Below are 24,979 nucleotides of genomic sequence, written 5' to 3' on the forward strand. Positions count from 1 at the left end.
AAAGCAACTAGGAAAAATAAGACACATTGCATACAAAGGAAAATAAAGGTAAGGATGACAACTGTTCTCATAAACAATGGAAGGCAAAGGACAGTGGAGCAACATCTTCAAAGTACAGAATTTAGATTATATCCTCAAGTCTGTTGTGCAATGCTATAATTTTTTTTTTTTTTGCTTCCTAATATTTTCTCATGTAAAGTTCTTTCTTTCTTTCTTTCTTTCTTTCTTTCTTTCTTTCTTTCTTTCTATGTAGATGGGAAGAGAGGGAAGGGGAGGGGCAGAGGGAGAGGGAAAAAGAGCATCTTAAGCAGGATCCATGTCCAGCATGGTGCCCAGACAGGGAGCCCAGATATGGGGCTCAAATTTACAACCCTGAGATCATGACCTGAGCCAAAATCAAGAATTGGAAGCTCAACTGGCTGAGTCATCAAGATGTCCCCATAGTTTTTCCTTTCTCCTTTTTCCTTCTCTTCCTCCTCCTCCTCCTCCACTTCCTCTTCCTCCTCCACCTTCTTCTTTCTTCTTCAAGATTCACTTATTTATTTTAAAGACAGAGAGAAAGAGAGCAGAGGGTAGGGGCAGAGGAAGAGGGAGAGAGAAACTCAAGCAGACTTTAGCTGAGTGCAGGGACCCACGTGGGGCTGGTTCACGACCCTGAGATCAGGACCTGTGCCAAAACCAAGAGTCTGAAGGTTAACCAACTGCATCACTCAGTTGTCCTTAAAGTTATTTCTTAATCTACACGTTTTATAATTATAAATATCCCTCAAACAGTACTCACTTCAAAGTTTAAATTTATTCTTAAAATATATGTGTCTATGCTTATAACTTCAAGATTTTTTGTTTCCTTTACACAAAAACATACCTAGGCTTTTGCTTTGAAAGACTGGGTAATATAAAAGAATGAAATGTGTGCTCATGGTTACCAATTGCAGGAGCAGATTTCTTAAGGTTTCTGTTCCCAGGTTATTCAGTCAAACACTAATCTAAATACTGCTGTGAAGGCCCTTGACAGACATAATTAAAATTATTAATCTGGTTCCCTTGAAATTGGGGATTATCCTGAATTACCCAGGCATGTCCAATATAACCATACATGCCTTAAAAGTTAGATAATTTTTCTCACATGAGTCAGAAAGAACTATTGGAAGCTAAAGCAGAAGAAATGAGTCAGAAGGGAAGACATCCAAAGACATAAGGAGATTATTACTCCAGGATATTACTTGGAGTAGTGCTACCCACATGAGACATACAGTCTGCACTGAATTACACCATGGATGAGGGACATGATAACATTTCTTGTACTAACCCACTGAGATGTTTCCATCCTCCTATGTATGTGTATGGGGTAGGCACAGAAAATACCATATGAGCAACAAATGCAATTATTCTGGCTGCAAAGAGTCTGGACAGTACTTCACCCATCCTGAAGTGCTCAGTGAGTACATCGGTGTAAAAGGCACAGAAGGAACATTTCAATTTACAGTAATTATGACTTTTTGTTGGATTGTGGAGATAGACATGAGAGATCTGACCAGAAACAAGCTTCATGGATTCCTTTGAGTTTAAGTATGAGCATGATTATATCTGTGCTATGCGGAACTAGGATCAATAATGGCTAAGTTCTCAGCAATATAAAATCTCAGCAATATCAACAATAACATGGTTGAAACAAAGTGCTTGCGTGGAATATGGCTGAGACCTAAGGAGAGATCAAGGAATAGGGGTGGTACTAATGAAAGATACTAAAAAAAAGAGAGAAAGAGAAATGAAAGTAATAAGCAGCATCAGAAAAAAAAAAGTAAATCCATCACTATTATTTCTGCAGAAAGCAAAGAGAAATAGGTGATATTTGAAATGGCAAAAACAGAATAACAGATAGTTCTAAAACTGAAAAAAATTGAAGAGGAGAATGGTATGGATATTTAATTCACCAGAAAACTCACCAGAAAAAATTACTTCTGGCAATAATACTCTTTTGTAATTAAGGTAAGATAAATATAAAGCCAAATAAGGGGTGGGGAAGGGAGAGGAAAAGGAAGGAGGAAGAGATGGAGAGACAGAGGGACAGAGGCAGTAAGAGAAAGACAGAGAGATAATTAGTAACTGCCCTGAAGAAAACACTGGAATATATTCTGTAAGCAGGAGAAAAGTGGAACATAAATGTGCTACATTTAAATAAATATTGACTCTGAAAACAGTAGAAATGCCATGTGGAATTTAAAATATAGACTTAATTAAAACACAGAGAAGTAATAGGATATTTTTGTGGAGGAGGAAATGAAAGGTCAGCAGACTGCCTGGGAAGAGAGTCAAAGGTTGACATCTATGTAAGACTCTTGGAAATCTGAAATACTTTTATGTGTTGTAATCTTTAATGGGACCATTATTATCAAACAATAACAAAATGTTATATTTAAGATCTAAGCGAATAGAAGGAATAAAAGAAAAAAAACAACAACAACAACCACAAAGCAATGCAAAATAAGCAAATGAAAGAGAAAAATACGTCCCAAGAAAAGCAAGCATGCATATTAAGATGACAGATTTAAACGTACATATATCAAAATTACACTAATTGGAAATGACTACATGTATCAGCAAAAAAAAAGACTCTCAGAATAGAAAAAAAAAAACCTAAGCTAAAGTAATTAGAAGAGAAATATCAAAACATAAACATAAAGAAAGTGTGTAAGTAAAACAATGTAAAGGAATATCCCATGTAAATATTAACCTATAGCTATATTAAGACCAAACTAATTTTAAGATAAAAATCATTACTAGAAATAAATGAAATATTTCATATTGATAAGATCGATTCCCAAGAAGATATCATAAGAAGCATGTAATAATAAATACAATTTCAAAATGCATAACTCAATAATTTACAGAATAGCATGAGAAATAGATAAATCTACAAAAACAGCTAAATATATCTCAATAACTAATAAAACAACCAAAAAACCCCACCAGATTTCAAAATGTTGATATATGTTCTTTGTCCATAAAATAGGTGAGAAATAACTAATAAAAAGATAGCTAGAATAAATTTGGAAAATAATAAATAAAATGCCAAAATAATCTATAATCATAAACCCACAGGAGAATTAGAAAATCTATTTTACTGAATTATCCCAGAAAATACAAGTGGCAACTTGTGATATCAGCTAAAGCAGTGTGAAGATGAAGAAAGTGCTTTTTTATACAATTAAAAATAATAAATGTGAAAATCAATGAAAACACCATCTATCCCAAAAAGTTAGGATAAAGTGCAAAAATGTGCCTATAGAATCTAGAAAGAAGAAAATAATAAAGATGAAATCAGTTAGACATTAAAAAAAAATCATATAATAGAATGCAAAACAAATAGTTCTTTGAAAAACTTTAAATTGACAGTAATTTGGTGTGGTAAAAATTAGCTGTATTTTTGTTTCCCGTTTTCCTCTTGCCTAAAGCACACTTCAGTTTTTAGTTTTCCCTTTTCTGCGATTACATTAGTGAAAAAGTTCTCTTCTTTCTCACATGAATTTTCTGAGTGTAAATATCAGTTTTACTCTTCTGTGCCTGAAACTTCAAATTTTAACACTACAGTGGTGACATACTCTAGATCAGCTGCTAATGGCTCCTAGCCAGACAGCCAGATGAGAGAATAAGTAGGAGGTATTAACTGATCGATGGGGAGTGCAGGGAAGAAAGGGAGGTCACTGGGGATGCTAGTTAATTAATGTGAATTCTGGAAACAAAGCCCAGTGGAAAATGCTTAAGCCTGACCTTGATACATGTAAGGGTTAGTGCTAATCCTTCCCCTTGATTATACCTTATACTTCCTGAGTATGTCTCTGGATTTCATAATTCTGTCTCCTCTTGTCAGAAAAAGGATTGAACTAGCTTCTTTCATGGAGTGATTTCTAGGCCTAAAGCTCCATGAAATAAGCTAAACCCATTTAAAAATGTGTATAGCATGCGTGTGTTTGAATGCCCTCAAATTGCTAGTTACATTACCATGGTCAATTATACTTGGCAATTGAACTTAATTGAAGATGAAAGCACATTAGGTTTTTAATTTAAAAGTCATAGGTAAAACCACTCTAAAAATCCTATTTGAGTAGCAAACTGGTGATGTTTCTCTCTATGTGCTGGGATTTTATGGTACATTAAGCTGTTCGTTCATGTAATTAGAACAATAACAGGATGACATGTAGTACCAGGTGATACAAAGCAACACCTCCCATTTATCTCTACTGAGGTTTAGATTAGGAACATGAAATGGCCTTTGTGAACACTCAGGGTAAAAAGTTTTTTACTCAGGGAAAACACTCAGGGTAAAAAGAACACTCAGGGTAAAAAGTTTTTTACTCAGATAAAAAACACACAGGGTAAAATGCTTCATAAAGATACATGAGAGGAAATCTTTTTCTCCTCTTAAATACTCCTGATAAGGTGATGGTTACACAGCCACCAAATCGTCAGACAGGAATTGATAGCTTCTGTAGACTCTCTCTTCCTTGTTTTCTCCAATATTCCATTCTTGTGTAAGTCACCACCTCATGTATCTTAAATTGGTCTCACACCTAGCACTTTACCTCCAATCCTGCCAGCCCACCATGGTTCAGTTTCTGTCCTTGACGCCTTCACGTTCATCTTCCATGCTGTCTTCAAGGTGGTCTTCACTATGTCACATGGTGGTTTAAACCATTTCTTATTTAGGCTAACTCCAAATGCTCACATCACATCCAAGTCCCAAGAGTCCCAATCCCTTCTTTCCTCTCAGCTGCGATGCTCAGACGCATTCTGTTTCAGCCATGCTGTTGTTCACGATGCTGATGCACCAGCCAGTACTGACCCTGATTCTGCACATCACAGAAGATACATGGAAAGAAAAAAATACCCTACGCTAACATACTTGATCTCACACCTGATTACACTCTAGGATCCAAGATAGACTGTAGGATCCAGGAGAAATCCCAATTCATACTTAAACTCACCATTTAAAAAATCCAGGATGCCTATGTCTTGTTGGCTGTTTCATACCAAATTTACATTGAACCAATATTGTTTTCCTTCAGTGTTTTTGCATCACCTTTTGTGCAGAGAATGGGGACTTGTACAATACAGATGCCAGGAAAGCATGTAACTATTATCTCTGCAAGTTGTTGATCTGTTTGAATAGAAGCCATAGACATATACCATAGGGACCAGTCAGTTGATGATGGTGTTTATCAACTCAGTAGGGCATATATAGCACATATATTTTTGATGACATATTTTACCACAAACTCTAAAAAATTATATCTTGTGACAACATCTGTAATTTTTGTTTTTTGTTTGGATTATATTCATTTCTGGATGTATTAACAACAGCCATCAGGGTACTTAAAATTAATTAGAGCTTACATTAGATCTCTACCATTTTTATTATGCTACCATTATAATCACTACATCTTTCTTTATAAAAATATAATAATATAATAATAATACAATTTATAACAATTTTTACAATCTCATATGATACCCTGAACATTTCATGCATGGCACAATGACATATTTGTCACCCTATAGATGACCACACAAATGAGTAATTTTGCATGGTCATTCACACTGTGGTAAAGACAGCATTGTTCTGTGCATGAAATGCTCAGGGTATCACAACTAACAGCAGATTATTTTAATAAAATAGTTTAAAATAAAATAACTTCCTAAGCAATGACTTGATTATAAAGATATATCAGTAGAAAAATGCTCTCAAATTGGAAAAACACACAACTCAGAGTCTCTGATTCAATTCGCATCTAAAAAAAAAAGAAAAAAGAAACATTTATCATTTTAATGGTTCACTTTGTGAAATAGATTTTAATATAAATAAAAGCAATAAAACCTGTTGTTTCAATAACTATTTCAGCAAACTTAATAAAATTAAACCATTGTACATCCAGACAAAATTAAAGTATCACACTAAAAACAATAATCTGTAGATAACAGAAAACTATTCTTCTGTTTGTTAATTGTTTGAAAGGTATATCCATATATCTTCCTCCTAAATTTTTATGAGATATCATAAACCATAAGTTGATATTCTTAATTTTTTTTCAGCTTGGAAATGGTCACTGAGAAATTATATTTTGCTTAGTTCCACTTTGAAATAATGGAAGATGTAAACTCAAACTCAAAGTGACCAGAATAATAATAATAGGCAAATTTTTTCATCTCTTTAATTTTTTCAAAGCTTTTGAAATCCCTGATCCTTAACATCAGAGTATATGGTATTCAAAAAAATTCTTCTTAGGTTATTTCTGCCCCCATTTACTCAAACTTTGAAAGACATAGGTATGATAGCAATGAACAAGTAAAGGGCTTTTCATTGATCTTAACCTAGAGTCACTTCCTGAGCCCATGACTTCCTCTGGGCATGTCTCCCTGGGGATCTCGAGGTCAATTTCCTTTTTTCAGGAAATTGGTTTTCCTCCTGTAGGAGTTTATTTACTCTAGCCCAGATATATTCATTTCTCTGAAGGCCTTAGTTTTCCCAAGATTTTCAGGCTTGTTTGATGCTTCCTGTTGGCCATCCTTTGATTTGTGTGGCTCCAATTCTATACATTATTAAGATGCATAAAGTACACATCTCTGAAGGTGAGGTTTGTCTTCTGGTACCCAGGAACACGGCATTTGCTGACTTGCTAAATATTCCCCTTGATTATGTCTAGTGTTGTTGTCCTCTGGAATTATTCCAAAACACTGGATGTGTCATTTTAGTTCATAAAAACGTATCATTATAGATAATCACCAATTAATTTTTAAAGGGATACTTCGAATGAGAAGCACTTCCTAATACAGGCCAACTTTATTTGATCTGATGTAAAGAGAGTGCAATGATTCTTTAGATTTTACATAAAGTATACTGAAGTATAGTTTTTCTGACCTTAGTTGACGAAAGAGTATAATGTTACAATTTTGACAGTTTTTGTATGTTTGTTTGTTTGTTTAAATGGTCACTCTTATCCAAGTGATAAAGTATTATGACAGATCTTTAAGGACCCAAAGTTCTAAGTAATGCAGTAGCTCTTTTTCACTGACAAAGCTTGATATTAAACATAAAGTGTAATAGAGTCTCACATCAATGTTACCATTTTCAATTTTGATTAACAATATGGATTTGTAATAATAAGCATCAATAAGCTTCAATGGGTGATTTCAATATTAGTGATATAGGAAGATCTATGGACTCTTATCACCACAAATTAATGATACTTTTCTTTATAAAAACTTTGATAGGTAGTCATTATTTTCAACTGAGGGGAGGATTCCCTGGAATTTTTTTTTTTTTCATAACAAATCAAATGGATAGCAAAGGGTTTATCCTCATGATTTACTCTTGGATTAGTCTGTGCCAACTCTAGTCCTTGAGTATAAATTATTAGGTGGTGCCCCACCTAAATGCTACAGAATCTATCACCTTCTGTTTAGGTCCCTCACACTGTCATAGGTCATGTTCATTCTTTGAAGGTATCTGAGTTTTCAAATAATTGATTTAAAAGCACATATTTTTTAAAAATGTCTATTAGTCCCTTTGTGGCCTGTCCTCTAATCATGTCTCCATTTTCAATTCTTCCATGTTCCCTTCATTCACAGTACTTCTAACACACTGAGTTTTCTTTAGTTCTTCTCATGTTCTTTATAATCTCTAGATATATGGCCTTTGTACCTGCTACACTTCTTTCCAAACAGCCTTTTCCACACATCACTTTGAACTCTTACTCTTATGTTCTTAGTACATCACTACACTCTCAGGAAGACTCCCAGGATGACCCTGCCACAGTCAATGAAGGATTAACTCAAAATATCCATAGTCTAAATGTATTAGGCTCTTGTTATGTACCAGAGAATGCAGCAAATATTTTATATAAATTTTTCATGTATCGTAATCATCACGTTGAAGAAAATCTAAAATTATTTATAATCACAATCACTAGCATTTCTTAAGAGCTTATTCTATGCTAGAGTCTATGTGAACTGCTCTCTTCATTTTCTTTTTAATAGAAACAAAAATGTTAAATGTTAAGGTAATTTACCTACATCTACACAGCTATGAAGTTATAGAAAGTGACAGAAGTTTGGTCAGTAGGTTTGCTACCAAAATTTCAACTGACCTGTGGAGCCCTTATCTTTCTTTTCTGGTAAAACACATTTCTTACAGGACTCTACCTTCATCCCAAATTGATCAGATTTTATGTCTTTATTAATTGATTATATTCTGACAGTAAAAACTAGCTTTATGGATTAGAGGCCAAAATATTATTTATTTACAAAATGTCTTAACATGGGTTTTCTATGCCCCATTTCTACCTTTCCTCTTAAGGAAGAATCAGGAGATGGCAGCTAGGTGGGTGCAAGGAAGAAGGCCACAGGCAACCTCACCATTGGTTTCTGTCTTTGCTCTTGCCTTCCTTAGGAAAGGGAAATGGTTAATTGATTTCTAGAATTGGAACATGGTTTTGGGTAGAACAGCTGTTATTCTTTTTGACCCTGAGGACATGTGTCTCATTTACTGGTACAAAGATAACTTTCTCTGTGTTCCCCAGATTACCTGTTACCCTTCTACCAAGACCTCAGGTGCTTTAAAGATTAGGGGTGGGGTCAATGCTTCACTGTAAATGTAGCTCATCTGAATATGCTTGGGAACTTCAGGGAAAGGAGGGTTTAAATTTTATAGTTCTATTGGGTATACAAATTCCCACCCTCTTGTGGTAGCCTACATACCAAGAAATGTAAGGTAGAATGTGAGGGGGCAAAGCAATGATCTCTTGAGCGTTGGGCAATGCAGATGCTGAGACGTGGATACTACACAGATGAAAACAAACTCTGGGGCAAAGAATCAAGAGGGAGAGAGAGAGAAAGTCCTTGCTTGTATTAGCTATCCTTCACCTAGCCTTTGCCACTTCATTTCCACCTGTTCATTCTCAAAGCTCTAACCAGGAGATAATAGGATCTCCATGCATCTAATTTAACCCTTGAAACAGTGACTCACTGATGAGACTTAGAGCAGATCATAAAAAGTTACAATGTTTTGGGGCACCTGGGTGGCTCAGTGGGTTAAGCCTCTGCCTTAGACTCAGGTCATGATCTCAGGGTCCTGGGACTGAGACTCGCATCTCGGGCTCTCTGCTCGGTGGGGAGCCTGCTTTCCCCTCTCTCTCTCTGCCTGCCTTTCTGCCTACTTGTGATCTTTCTCTGTCAAATAAATAATTTTTTTTTTAAAGTTACAGTGTTTTATCATTGCATGTACAATGTTGTATCCTTGTTTATTGTACTGTTTCTTTGCTTCCACATCTTAGTATATGTTATTTGCCAAATGTATGCACATTTGAATTGATGTGTTCTTTGCTTGTAAATTTCCCATCTCGTAAGGGCCAGAAGGGACCATCCCAATATCTCAACAGAGAAAAGCTTCAGTTAGAGAAGTACATCAGTGGGGCAAATTCTCCTGTCATTTACAAACAGCAAATGAGTTATGGTTTAATACAAGTGCCTATAATTTCTGAGGTCTGGTAGTCAGGGAAAATTGCTGTTTCTGGCTACTTACCATGACAAAGGGAAGGTGCATGTAGAGGGTAGCAGCAGGAGATACTGCTTTTGGGGTTTCACACTTGGGTTTGATAAAGCTACTAGACATATCCCTTTTCCAAAAGCAGCTATAGGCTTGATAACGAGTTCTTATTGAAATCCAATGCCTAATCATAGAAAGAGATACGTATTTTGAGCTTTACAACTGACAAGTTTGAAGAAGCTCAAAAATATTTCCCTTGTCAATAGGATATGTTATCATAGAGAATGCTGCAAGCCTGGCCCCAGAAGCAACTCGGTTTTACATTAGAATGTGGCAGGTATCACTCACCTTTATCATTCCTAAATGTGCCTTTGGTCCTTTGATTTTAAGATTATATAAATGATTGGGAACATAAGATAGTTACCTAGCAAGGTAAAATACATGTGATAAAAAATGTTCACATGGCAACTGCCCTGTCAAAGACAGCATTTTTAAAAATTTTCTCTTTTTTCATTTAGAATATAAACCTGGAATGCAAGGTAAAGATAATGGTTGAACTTGTTTTAAATTATTCTAAATTGAATGTGATTTCAATTATTTGTGATATAAGGAGGAAAAAGGAAATTGCATCCAATGACAGGATAAAAATTGGCCAAGTATTTAAAAGCTTCTTTTAGACAAAATGGCTTGGGAAGAATTTTATTGATGGGCAATCATTCATAAATATTTCCACTCATCTATTTATAAATGTCTGCAATGTGCAACATCATAATATAATATGACAGTCATGATGAACGTAGAGATGGATAAGTTACAGTCGTGATTTCAAGCAGCCTACAGTCAAATGTGAAATACCACATTGAAACTATTATATAATTGAACATAAACAAATGTGAAGAAATGCACTTTAACATATACATGATGATCTTAAATTAATACTATCAAATGCAGCAAGGGAAAATTTATTTAATTATGTCCCAAAGAGTTGGAAGGGAAGCAATAAGTAAGTTTAATCTATTTACAGAGAGAATTATTCAAAGTATTTAATCGTCTATTATTTTCCATGAGTGATCATGGAGTGTGGGAATTGACTATTATTTTCTCTTTACCACTTTACTGCTAGTATTTGCTAAGGAGAAAAGTATCTTACTGCATTCTTTTTTAAAGTTTTATTTTATATTTGAGAGAGGGAGAGAGTGTGTGCATACACATGGGGCAAGGCACAGAGGGAGAAGATCCTAAGCAGACTCCACACTAAGTGCAGAGCCCAAATAGGGGCTCACTCTCAGGACCCTAAGATTATGATCTGAGCCAAAATCAAGAGTTGGAGGCTCAATGACTGAGCCACCCAGGCACCTCTGACTGCGTTTTTATTCACTCTGAAATTTGTACTTAACCACAGGTGCAGGTAAGACGTCCATTTGTTAGGAATGGTAGGAAGAAAAATGTTCTCTCAAAATGTCCAAATCCTAATCTCCAGAACATAAATTATTTTAGGCTACATTTGCAAAGGTAATTAAAGTTGCAGGTGGAATGAAGGTTATATCAGTCAGCTGGCCTTAAGCAGAGAGAGCAGTCTGGCTTACCCAGATGAGCACAGTGTAATTGCCATGAATCCCTAAGAGTAGAAGCAGGTGGCAGAAGAGGACAGTCAGAAATGAGACCCCAAAGGTATGGTCAGAGGAATGCAAGTGTTCTGGCTCTGAGCATGGAGTAAGGGAGCCATGAGACACAGAATGTGGGGAGCCTCTAGAAGCTGGAAAACAAAAGAAGTGCATTTTTCTCTAGAGTCTCTAGGAAGAAATGCAGTTCCCCCAACACCTTGATTTTTAATCTGGAGAGACTCTATAAAACTGTAAAATAATACGTTTGTATATTTTTAAGTCATTAAATGTCTGGTAATTTATTTTACAACCAGAGAAAATGTATAAGAGCATGAGTTCCATGAGGATATACACAGTAGTTTGAAGCCTGGAGGTAAGTATAGAATGAGTCAGAAAGTTCTTGAGAATTTTTTTTGTTTATTAAAAGACTATATAGGAGAAAACATTTGAGAGAAGTTTCTCTAATAAAATAATATGCTCTTCTCTCAATGACACATTTTTTTTTCTTAATTCAGAGCAGATTGTATTGGCCAACCAATGACAATGGGTAATGAACTGAACTTTACATGATAAACTACAAGCACAAGAGGTTTTAAAGTTGTATTTATTTTTATTTTTTAAAGATTTTTTAAAAAATTATTTGACAGAAAGAGAGAAAGCACAAGCAAAAATAAATAATAAAAGGATAGTTGTAGCTATAAAAAATAAAAAAATAAATAAAGGAGACCTCTTACTAACATTAATCATGTCAATTATAAAGAACCAACATTTTGCTTCCTAAATCCAGACATACCTACTGAAAACATATTTTTCCTTTTGTTATAAGGCAAATAACTTGCTTTGTAATTGTGACTTTCCCTAGTTTCTAAATTTCTCCCCCCAATTTTTTTTTAATAATGTGTTTCTGGACAATTTAATATATTTTTAGGAATACAACTACTATTATTATAACAAACAAGACTATCCTATTAAATGTAATACATATGATTATTTGCTGTAATATTACTTTCATGAATATTATGGCAAAGAAAACCAGTGTAGCTAGCCAAATTTTAAATGCACCTGGGAAAAATAGTTCACACTTTTGTAAAGCAGGTGGTAGCTATTCCCTGTTGTGGCATTTTGAAGCTGATGACCTGGAATTCCATTGTGGTTAGGTCTGCCAAGTGGTGGTTATTATGTCACAACTTCAGTTCCAAAATAAACAAATGTATATCTCTTCTCATCTCCCTACAAAGCCAGAACAACCGCAACAGTCTGTATGAGAGCCCTGGGGTTATGTAGGGATGAAAATAGAGCATCTTCTTCTTTTTAAATTTATTTTATTTTTATTTATTTATTTGAGAGAGAGAGAAAGCGAGAGCACAAAGGGAGAGTGAGAGGGAGAAGCAGACTTCCTACTGAGAAGAGAGAGCCCAGCATGGTGTTTGATCCCAGAACCCTGGGATCATTCGTAACCTGTGCGAAGGCAGATGCTTAACCAGCTGGGCCACTCAGCATCCTATAAAATAGAGCATCTTCTGTCCTTACTTGTGCAAGATGACCACTTACAAGGTTAATTTGAAAATGTATTTATATTTATTTAATTGAGAGAGAGGGAAAAAAAACTAAAGAGCACACAGGAACATGTAGGGGAGGGGCAGAGGAGAGGGAGAAAGAGCCCACATGTAGACTCCCCGGTGAATGAGGAGCCCGATGTGGGGCTCAATCCCAGGACCCTGAGATCGTGACCTGAGCAGAAATCTGAAATCAAGTCTGCTGCTCCACTGACTGAGCTTTCCAGGTATCCCTGCAACATGACTTTCAAGAGATTCATGGATAGCCTTTGAATAACAGTATATGATATTTCAGTGTTTTCCAAATTAATCAGAGAGGTAAAGAGATTATACATGCTGCTTGGGTAACCTGGCCCTAAGGACCTGGATCCTTCTGCTGAACTTGTTTCACACTAGTCAAGTTTATGAGGAGTGAGGGAGCAACTGGGAGAGAGGGAGAGAATGTTAATGAGCTTGTTAGGGGTAGGAGCAAGGGCAGGCAAATTCAGCTATTGTATTGGTTTTCCTTAATTTTTACTTATACTTCTATATATCAGGAAGAGTGTGTTTCAGATGTAGAACAAACGTGGAAAGAAGAACTTGAAATGACAAAGGGACTAAAAACAAAATTTTTATAGCTTCTACGTCTCCCTTCTCTAAGCAAAGTCATATTGTGATTTTATCCTTCAAAACTTCCACCCTAACACTGAAACTGTCATATTTTTGAAAACCAGAGTAACTCAAAGTCCCTGCAAGTTTGATGAAGTTTAAATTTATCTCTAAAATATAATATATTCTTATTAATTGAACATTTGTAATTCAACTTCAGTTTTCATATTTTTAATACTGATATGTAAAGTATTAATACTTTAATACATTAGGGAAATACCATTCATCACAATTTGTGCATATAATTATATGATAGTAGATAATTTAGCCATAAATAGTTTTGAGACACTGATAATAAAGAAAATTTAACATTGTTTAAAACACAAGATGGGAAATATATATTTCTTAATTAAAAAATTAAATTATGCTGATTATTTTGCCCTTGGTTACATAAGCCATGTGAACCATAGGAAATACCATTCTGATAAGAATGATAAATCACTTCAGTTCTGAAATTTAAAAGGCAAAAGTAATTGCGTTCTCTCAAATAACTCGCAGACCATGTTCCATTAGAATGCCACATAACACGTATTTATTTTACAACAAAGGGAGCTTAAAGTTTGATTTAACTAATGCAATTCTCTGAAGCAATGAAGATAGGAGGGAACATCTTTAGTTTTTAAAGTGGAAACTCCTTTAAGATTTGGGCGAATGCCTTTATGTTAAAGTACTTGTCCACTCCCACTTCTGTATAACTCTATTTTAGTCACTGAAATGGAACAGTTACTACAGTTGGTTGGATCTCTGACTCCCAAAATCTCAAGAGGAGAAAAATCTCACCTGTGAGGTTTGAGGAGAGATCAGTGGCGCCTTGATCCACAAAATGAAAATGATATATTTTTGTACGTGCTCTGTGAATATATTTATTTTTGAAAATACATATTTTATCGTATTGTATTTTAAAGATTTATGTATTGATTTGAGACAGAGTGGAGTGAGTAGGTGGAGGAAGAGAAAGGGTTCTCAAGCAGGCTCCCTGCTAAGCATGGAACCTGAGGAGCAATCCCGGGACCCTGAAATCCTGACCTGAGCCTAAATCAAGAGTTGGACGCCCAATAGACTGAGCCAGGTGCCTCTTTTCCTTTCATTTTAAGCATCTTGGTCCAAACTCTCATCAGGCTAATGACAAAAGACTCAACACTATCCTTTCCAGCTGCTAATTTTTGACCATTTCCCCTACTTCGCCTAAACTGATGATTTTTCATATAGCTGTCATAAAGGAACATAAAGAAAATACTTTAACCAAAATAAAAGCATCCAGTGTCTTTCCAATGCAATTGATAATAAAATTCAAGGTCCTTACCCTGTGCCATATGGGCCAATGCGGTGTGTCCAGGCTTCCACTGCTGATACCATCTCCTACTATTTTCTTTCTGATTCATTGGTCTCCAGCTACAGTCACCTCCAGACACTCATTTTTATTCCTTTTAGTACTTATTACAGTATTTTCTTATTCAAATTCTCAGTTGCTTATTGTCTATTTTCCAAAACAATACTGTTTCCATGAAGGCAAAGATCTTTTCTGCTATGTACATTATTGTGACCTCAATGCTGAAAAGAAAAAAATGCATGATAATATGGTTGTGCTCTCTACATCTTAATGAATGAACAGCTTCACTGCTGGTTCAAACTAATTGGGCTGTTATTCTGCTAGATTTAGAATTAAGTAGTTCAGATATTAGTTTAACACTACACCTATAACTGGAGGAAGTTCATAGCTGTATGTTTCTAAACAGACATGGCAAAGGGCAGGGAAAAAATCTTATAAATAAATGTCATATAATCTATATTAACTATTTTTTTAATTTAAAAATATTTTATTTTGTCATTTGTCAGAGAGAGAGAGGAAGAGAGAGAGAGAGAGAGAACAAGCAGGAGTAGCAGGCAGAGGGAGAAGCAGGCTCCCCATTGAGCAAGGAGCCTGATGTGACACTTGATCCCAGAACAATTCAATTATGAGCTGAGCTGAAAACAGATGCTTAACCAACTGAGCAAACTGTCCCAACTATTTTTTTAATGTAAGGAATAACTTCATTTGTTCTATTTTTTAATTATTATGTTCAGCTAGCCACCATATAGTACATCCTTAATTTTTGATGTACTGTCCAACAATTCATTAGTTGTGTATAACACCCAGTCCTCATCACAACACGTCCCCTCCTTAATACCCATCACCCAGTTACTCCATCCTCCTACCCCCTCCCTTCTGTGACCCTCAGTTTGTTTCCCAGAGTCCAGAATCTCTCATGGTTTGTCTCCCTCTCTGAAATTTTCCCCTTCACATTCAGTTTTCCCTTCCTTCTCCTGTGGTCCTCCATGCTATTCCTTATGTTCCACGTATGAGTGAAACCATATGATAATTGTCGTTCTCTGCTTATTTCACCTAGCATAATCCTCTCCTATCCCATCCATGTCAGTGCAAGTGGTAGGTATTCATCCTTTCTGATGGCTGAGTAATATTCCATTGTATATATTAACTACACCTTTTTTATTATTATTATGTTATGTTAGTCACCATACAGTACATCCTTAGTTTTTGATGTGGTGTTCCATGATTGTTTGTGTATAACACCCAATGTTCCATGCAATACATGCTCTCCTTAATACCCATAACTGAACTAACCCATCTCCCCACTCCCCTCCATTCTACTATAAAACTGTATATGCTTTAAGTCCCATGCACATATGTAGTGAGAAATTCAACCTTAATAATTTCTTTATCCTTTTCTTGAGGTAGAAGCTTAAGAGTTTTCTTGAAAGTGGGAAGGTTTCTTGATTCTTAGTTCATGATGAATAGCCATATTGCTTCTTCTCTCTCACAACCCTTTACAACTTGACAGTAATAACTCAGGGAAGTCTAGGAGTTGTACTTTGTGTGAGTCCTCTCTATTGAATTCAGACTCAAAACCAAAAGCTAGATGATGAGAGATCTTCCTAGATCAATGGGCTTCTATAGCATTTTAGTTGTAGTACAAGAAACATTTATAAACTCTTAAGTAGACGTTTTAGTATGGAAACGCCAGTGTATGACCTTTTCTTTAGGGAGGAGAGAAAGGAATATTATTCTTACTCTTAATAGCTCTTACAGCAGAAATACATAAATGAATATCAATATTAAATCAATTACCCTGTAGTACAAGATCATGTTTACATACGACACTCCAAATGCAATTTGGGTTAATAAAACATGTTAAGATTTGAAGTTCTTTACACTGATAACATACCTTCTCACTTCTAGTTCTTGATTATCAAAATGTAATATCCTGGCCCACTTCTGTGTGTGTGTGTGTGTGTGTGTGTGTGTGTGTGTATACATATATATATCAGTTTTTCTCCATACTCTATTACTTAGACTTAAATCATGGTACAGATAGCTATAGCTTTTTTCAATATGCAGATATAACATGCATGAAAGTGTGAGAATATAATTATAAAATAGCCAGTCTGCATGGAAACTTCAGGTACAAATGCTGAAGAAGTCAATAAACCTGTGACAAAAGAATTATCTAGAGAATGAAGAACTTCCAGGTAAACAGAGGTTGTATTTCCAGATTTAACTCAAATTTGGCAATGTACTGTGCTCCTGCCAAAAGACAAAGAGGCTTGGTAATAGTTCCCCCAACACTGTCCCTCCTCCTAACCTCCACCATTCTCCTGGTTTATGCTTCAAGCAACTACAACAGGCAGAATGGGGTCTCTGTGGGATATGTTCAGGTATGTCCATATCTGCTCTCATCCAGCTTTGATCTCTAATGCCTAATGCTGTTGTCAACCTAGTGTCATAAAGTAACTAGCTCACTAAATCCATGTCAAAGTGAATACTTTAATAAAATAATGAGGCCAATTATATCTCTAGCTTTAAAAAAAATCTGTGCAGTAGGAAAAACTGAGCCAAAATTGCTGGCATTAAATGATACAAATACAATTTATAAAGGTTCTCACTTCCAAGACTTTAGAAAATACCTCCTGGACTGATGATACTCAGTAGTTTTTACAAGAGACTTGATCATCTTGGCAAGAATGATAATTTATCATAGTTTATGTCTTACCTTTCATTTTTAAAGCAAATTTTTATTGGAAAAGTCTTGTATTGAATGATCTGTGTAGCAGTTTCCTGGAATGTAAGTATAACAAAATTTTAAAAATTATTTTTATTAACATATAATGTATTATTTGCCCCAGGGGTACAGGTCTGTGAATCATCAGGATTACACATTTCACAGCACTCACCATAGCACATACCCTCCCCAATGTCTATAACCCAACCACCCTCTTCCTTCCCCTCTACCCCAGCAACCCTCAGTTTGTTTAGTATAGCAAATTTCAACATGATAGTTTCTGCAAAAGCATGGCCATTCCAGGCTGTGTGAGGAAATCAAACCATCATTCTAAATTAATTCAAAGGCCACTGCCACCGTTTTCTTCCCTAATTTTAATCCCTATAATGTTACTGCATCACTTACATATGTATGAGTATACTAAAATTTTGCTTTCTTTTTTTAATTCTCGCAACTTCCTTCCAGAATCTGTTGTCTTCTCTCTGACCTATATGTGCTTTAAAATGTCCTTTAATGAGGTTAAATTTCCATATTGGATAAGATCTCTGTTTAACATAAAACAGAGATTTTTAAATATTCATTTAGTCTTGTCTCTCCAGTTTCAGAGGCAATATCTGAGGGGACTGTTCTTGAGAAACACAATCCCTGTGCCATTTGTAGTGAGAACTGATCTGGTTCAAGAGTAGGCTCTAAAACCTCTGTCACTGCTGCTCCTGAGGAAGTCCATTGCTTTTGCTAACTTCCTCCATAGAGGATTCCATTTGCATGGTCGAAGTCATTTTATCTCATAACTCATTTGTCTCCTCAGGTCTCATGTTAGTACACCTAATTATTGGAAACCTGCATACATAGGAGGACCTCAGTTACACATGAACCATGAATGGGTTGATACATATGGAGGAATATAAATTCCAGTATTTTTCAGATGACACCCGGTAGAGGCTACATTATACTAAAAATAGACATTTTTTTCTCCCAAAATGTGGGATAAAAAACTTAACAGGATAATTTAGAACTGAGAGTTAATCATATGCCTGAAATATAATACTGGCACATTGCTGAGGTAGAGGAGAAGAAAGGAACTATCCCAAATTGTATTTTACAAGATTAAAATGCTTCTGTGTAAATAAAACCTGCAGGGACAGTCTAGTTTTCTCTATTATTGGAAGTTAAGTTTAATTAACAGACATGCTCAGTCATTTATAAGTGGTCTGTGGCTGCCTTGCCCTTCAATGACAGGTTTTAATAGTTGGGAAAAGACCATCTGGCGTGCAATCATAATGTACTTACTGTGTGGCATTTTATGGGAAAAAAGTTGAACAATCTCTATTTAAGTAGCCTGAAGAGATGTGTAGATTTGCCACTGGAAAGGAAAGGGTCACTGCAATTTGGTTATAATTGCAGAAATGTAGCAAAATAACTAATGGAATGAGAGATTGAGTGTGTTTGGTATGTGTTAGGGACACCTGGATGGTGACAGCTAATCAGTACATAGCTGGGAAGCCTCACACTGGTAAAAAAAAATTAGAGTGTTTTTAGTTCTTCAGAAATATTTGCAGCCTGTTTTACAGATCTAACTGAAAGGCGTTGTCTCCTTTGTCAGGTGCAGTAGGTAATTGAGGGATCAGTCTTCTAGTTTTAGAAGATTTTGTCTACTGAAACGAGGGTGCCTTTGATGATGTTAGATAGGAATTCACTTAAATGTGTCATAAAGGTATTATAATTTCTCAGGTGTCTTTGAATTTGAAGGTCAATAAATCATGGCAAATTATGTCTTACCATGATTTATTCTCCATAAGGAAGGAGATCCAGCTTAAACCTAAATGCAGTTGTTTTGCAAATCAACTAATCAGAATTAGTTCCCTAAGGGCCAACAGAGAGTCCAGCCTAAGACACAGTTCCCCATGCTTTGAGGAGAAAACTAAGGACGGGGAGATGATGTCTGGAGAATGTAGCACAAGTAAATCACCTGGAATCTAGAATGTGTAGAGAGCAGAATCCTAAGAACCAACCCCAAATCACCACTGTATTAGAAAACAGACTTTGTTAATGTTAGTTGACACCATTAAATTCGTGTCTAATAGGCAACTCATGTTTTTAATAACCCACTGCAAGAGTCTTTCTTATTGTATGGGTGCCCTTTTTCCTACTGTGATTTTTTTCTTTAAATCACACTTCCCACTTTTTATTAAAAATATATATTTTTTTCCTTTTAAAGAAAATCTGCATGCATGCAAAACAAGAATTCTCAAACTCAGTTTGGTATCACATCACAGTTGCTTAATGTGATACTAAAGACTTTTTTTTAGTATTTTTACTAAATTTTTTTAGTAGTTTTACTAAATACTAAAGATTTTATTTATTCTTTTAGAGAAAAAGAGAGCATGAGTGGAGATAGAGACAGAGGGAGAGCAAGAGAATCTGTACGCCGAGTGTGGAGCCTGACCCAGGGCTCGATCTCCTGACCTAGAGACCATACCTGAGCCAAAATCAAGATTCTGACACTTAAACTGCCTGAGCCACCCTAAATTAGAGACTTTTATACTCAGTTGTGGCACAAAACATCCCTCTAATAACTGCCTTTTGGAAAGAAAAAAGAGGATTTTGCAATATTCAGGTGAGGCAGAGGGTTTTATAAAAACACAGTAAGGGGGCGCCTGGGTGGCTCAGTAGATTAAAGCCTCTGCCTTCGGCTCAGGTCATGGTCTCAGGGTCCTGGGATCGAGCCCCACATTGGGCTCTCTGCTCAGTGGGGAGCCTGCTTCTCCTTCTCTCTCTCTGCCTGCCTCTCTGCCTACTTGTGATCTCTGTCTGTCAAATAAATAAATAAAATATTTAAAAAAACACACACACACACAGTAAGTACACTAAATCTTGTTTCTTGAGGAAAGTGTTGCAATATATGATGGTTTTCTCTTCTTTGAGGATTAGTAGTTTTTACTGTCAACTGAAGAGCCTTCATATCTGGCCACTGTGCACTTGGTCTACTTTAAACTGGCATTAGGCCATATTCTCTCCCCTCCAACTGCACTGGCTTCTTTCCATTTCTTGGATGCATGACACCATTTGTGGTACTTTTGACCTCCTAATTAACCTTGGTATAAAACCTTCAGTACCCTTCCAACACATACACACTCACGCACCTACTGAAATTAAATACTGTCTACTCATTCTTCAGTTTCCATTTTAATTTCCCTTAGATGAGGCAGACATTGGGCCACCAAGCTAGGTTAAATCACCATGAACCTCTCTTCACACACTTAGTACGTTTTTAATGTGTCTGATATTTTATAGGTCTTTAATAAATATGTTATTAAATAAATAAATAATAAATAATTGAACATTTCCTCCAATTCACTTGTCTTTTGAAGACTGTAAGTGGGAACAGGAAATGTTGTTTTAGACCAGGAATGAGCATATCCACTGAGTTCCAATTCATGACTATTTTAGTGTTCCACCCATTTTTCAGAGACTGACAGAGAACTGGAAGTTGGTAACATTAAAATCTCAAAGCCAGTATTCCTGAGCTATTTAACAGAGGAATATGAATTACATCTCTTTAGTTCAGTAAAATAGTTAGATTTTTCATTCAACAAATATTTATTAAAAAACAAAAACAAAACAAAACAAAAACCAAAACTATTCTGTACCAGACTCTGGTTCAGGAACTGTAGATGGAGTGTGGATAAAACTTCAGAAGTTTAACTGTAATACAGACGTAAACCATATCTAGAGAGTACTTTCATCTCAGTTCCCCAGTAGGAATTCACTTTTATGTCAAAAAGACAGAAGGCTAGTTTTCCTTCATGCTTTCTTTCCTCTTACACTTGTTCTATAATTCAACAAAATCCTTTGCTTCCATAGTTGTAATGTAAGAATAAAGTCAAACTTACAGAATGTTGGTTTTTGGACTGGGTCTAAGAACTTCTGTTCAAGTTCTAAAGTTTGAAGAAACTTACACATCATACACAATATCATCTTATTTGGTTTTATTTTGTCTACATATGACATATTCTCCCTAATGGACACACAATGGATTTAGATCCCTTTGTGAAAATAATTATTGATGACAAAGCACCATGGCAAACTCCACACAATATAGGCATGAATAACACTTAAATTCTGTAATCCAGGAGTTTATAATCTTATACAAGAGCTAATACAAATATACAGATAGTAGGAGTAACTATGATACATATATATATACATATATATGTGTGTATGTGTGTGTGTGTGTGTGTGTGTGTGTGTATATATATATATATATATATATATATAATTTTACCAAGGAAAGGTCGTTTATATTAATGTTGAAATCCTGTTAGACTTTGAACACAACATTTTTTTATTTGCTGAGAAGAAAAGTTAGGTTAAGGAGTTAGAGCAAGGGGCGCCTGGGTATCTCAGTGGGTTAAGCCTTTGCCTTCAGCTCAGGTCATGATCTCAGGGTCCTGGGATCAAGCCCCACAGCAGGTTCTCTGCTCAACAGGGTGCCTGCTGCCCCCTCTCTCTGCCTGCCTCTCTGCCAACTTGTGATCTCGTTCTCTCTGTCAAATAAATAAATAAATAATCTTAAAAAAAAGAAGTTAGAGTAATATCTTTCATGATTTCACCTGTAAAATTGTTTCAAGTGATATGCTTGTAAATTGTTCTCATACTGACCAGTGAGTGAAGCAGTTACTAAATTATACTCAGTTTCCACTCTCCTAACCAAGAGTTTCTATTTGGTTTATGTTCATTTAAAGGTTTCAATCATTAAATTTTTAAGATCTTTTTTGATCTTGGATATACATACTTATGAGGCTAAGTTAATGTAAAATTTCCTTTTTCTAACTGAGCGGATCTTTAGGGATGCACATTTGATATGTATTACATATGTGTGTAAGAAACTCAGAATTCTGACATTTTACTCTTATCACAAATGACTTTTTAATAAGCAAGCACTGTCTTAAATGAATTCTCTGTTTTGTGAGATAAGTAATGGTGCTAATTGGTCAGAAACAAATATATTTTATTTGTATATTTCTGTATTCTGTGCAAGAAGATCCTTTACACTCTACAAGTTAGATAACATTTTAAAATACCAACCTTAACAAATGTAGTTAGCTAGGCATATTTGCCCTGTTTCAAAAATAAAAATGAGTGTTAAAAGAAGCCTTTCCTTTGAAGCTTGCAAGTGTTATAACTTCAGTGTTTGGACAAAGGCGCAGGGTATGAGAGCAGTATGTCCCTCTCTGACTTGATGTTTGGATGAAGAATTTTCAAAAGAAACTGAGCATTGGAACCATGTCTCCCATGACCCAGGCTCACTTCCCAGTCTTGGATGGAGAGCATTTGTGAGATTGAGGTGATAACCCAGCAAAAAATTGAAGAAATAATAATAGAAGCCCTGAAAGATATAATCAGAAATTTCCTCCTTTCCTTTAAAATCACTTGTCTTTAAAGAAATAAATATTATGTTGTTTTGATTTCTAATCTGAGTACAGTACATCATCATTGTATATAGCTTAAATAACATAGATTATATAAGGAAAATACAACATTCATCCATAAATCTATAATACTGTAAGCATTGGCTTACAACTTTGGAGGTCTCTTGGATAAAATCTGAAAGTGGCCCCTGAACATGGAGGGCAAAGAGAGCTGGAGAAAGATGCAAGGCACTCCAGGTGCTGAGTAACAGCTTTAATGACCAAGGAAACTTACACACAAGACTTGTTTTAGGAGACTGCAAAATGAGTATCTCCCTGCAATCACCCACCAGAATCTTAAAAGTTATAGAGAGGACTTTACTGGGGTGGGCACATACAGAGTCCTCGCAACACAACACCTTGCTCTCTCAAGACTGAATCCTTGAAAACAGCTCCCACTGTGTGAAAAGTGAGCAAAACATACAGTCCAAGGACAAGAGAAGGGGCAGGAACCACTAGCTCCCTGGGTCTATCTTGCAGGTTACTCACAGCCAATGTCCTCTCGATGAGCTCCTCCCAACATTCTGCCCTTAGGACAATCTTACAATCTTACACACCCCCATCTTTCACTATGTGCCCTGAGCAGTCAGCAAAGGGTTTCACAATCATGCAGGTAGCTTGTTTGGTGGATTCTGGTTGCATTGGACAGAGAAAACTGGTTAAGATAATGATTCCCAAAATAAGCTAACAATTTTTTCCACCAAGAGCCCATGATTTGAATTAAGTTACCAAAGCTGTGGATCAAATCACTTGGGACATTCACTTCTCTTCTCATGTGACTTAATAAAGATGACACATTAGCTGACTCATCAGTGTATGAACACAAAGTTTTGTTTGGAAAATGGCACAGGTGTGTCCTCGAAAGGAAGTATTAATGTCTAAGGCCATCTTATTTTGGAGACAGCTTTTCTCAGTAGAGACATCTCAGGCTTTGCTAGGTATTATTTAAGGCTTGTTGAGTAGATTTAGTAGGTGCTTCTACATATCTTATTACATCCTCCAGGCCAATAAAAGGAATAACAACAGTAGCCAAATGATCACACTATAGTGGAAAATAGAATGTGCCCATCTGGCCTTAAGAAGAGGGAGCTTGGCAATTTTTGTTACCATGGAGTAAATTCTCCCCTATGCCCAGGGAAAACCCAGGGTGCAGTGGCCCAGCCACTCAGATGGAGCCATGACCAGTAATTTATGCGACACAATCACCGGGTTCTGTTGGGGGCTGCTCAGTATATACCTGTGTAGCATGGCCAGTCAGTGCCAAACCAATTGCTATCCATTGGTTTGACAGGATGACCACACAGTTCCAATGGTGTTCATTCTATATTCCTGATACAATTGTGTTGGTTCTGTTTAGAGTGATTATTTTGTTCACAATATTGGGGTGCCTGGCTGCTTCAAGGTCTAGAACCTGGAGTGAGCCTCAGAAACTCAACCCAAATCTGAGCATAACCCCCATGGTTCTGATAGTGGTATCTTTAGAACACTTCTGGTCTGCAGTTTGATGAGCACCTATGGCCAGTGTTATTGTTCCATAGGCCAAGTTTCTGGGTCAGTATTGGTGATATCAGACAACAGTGTATTTGTCCTAGCTTGTTCTTCCTTAATGTACTGCTTTATGGTCTTCCAGTCCCCTCCCTAGAGTGCTGATACCCACCATGGCAATGCTGATGAGCTAGATAGTGGCAGTTGCCCACATGCCCAGAAGCTGAACTGACCACTTTGTCAAGTATGTGAATGGACCCACTTAGAAAAGTATTTCCATCAGGTGCCCATTCTGTGACCAGACACAACAAGAGCATCAGAAAGCTAAGGTCAAAAAGACAAAAACTTAATAGGAACTTGTGATGGGAAAGACTTCCTCTTTTATAAGAATTACACTTGTAGCCTGACCCTTAGATGCTAATGTAGATGCAGTTTTAGGAACTTGGCCTGTTGTGCATATCATACATGTTGACCAGAGGATGCAGCACTGTCATGCATGAAACAATGGGCTAGGGATAGGAAATGCTAAGTCAGGATCCCTGCCTTCTATCTTCTTTCAATGGTGCATGCTCCCTCCAGGTATAGTACCTTTTCACTGGTCCAGCTTACAGCTAGA

The sequence above is a fragment of the Lontra canadensis genome, unplaced genomic scaffold (genome assembly GCF_010015895.1).
Source record: "Lontra canadensis isolate GAN:19392208 unplaced genomic scaffold, GSC_riverotter_1.0 scaffold29, whole genome shotgun sequence".
NCBI classification, from domain to species: Eukaryota; Metazoa; Chordata; class Mammalia; order Carnivora; family Mustelidae; genus Lontra; species Lontra canadensis.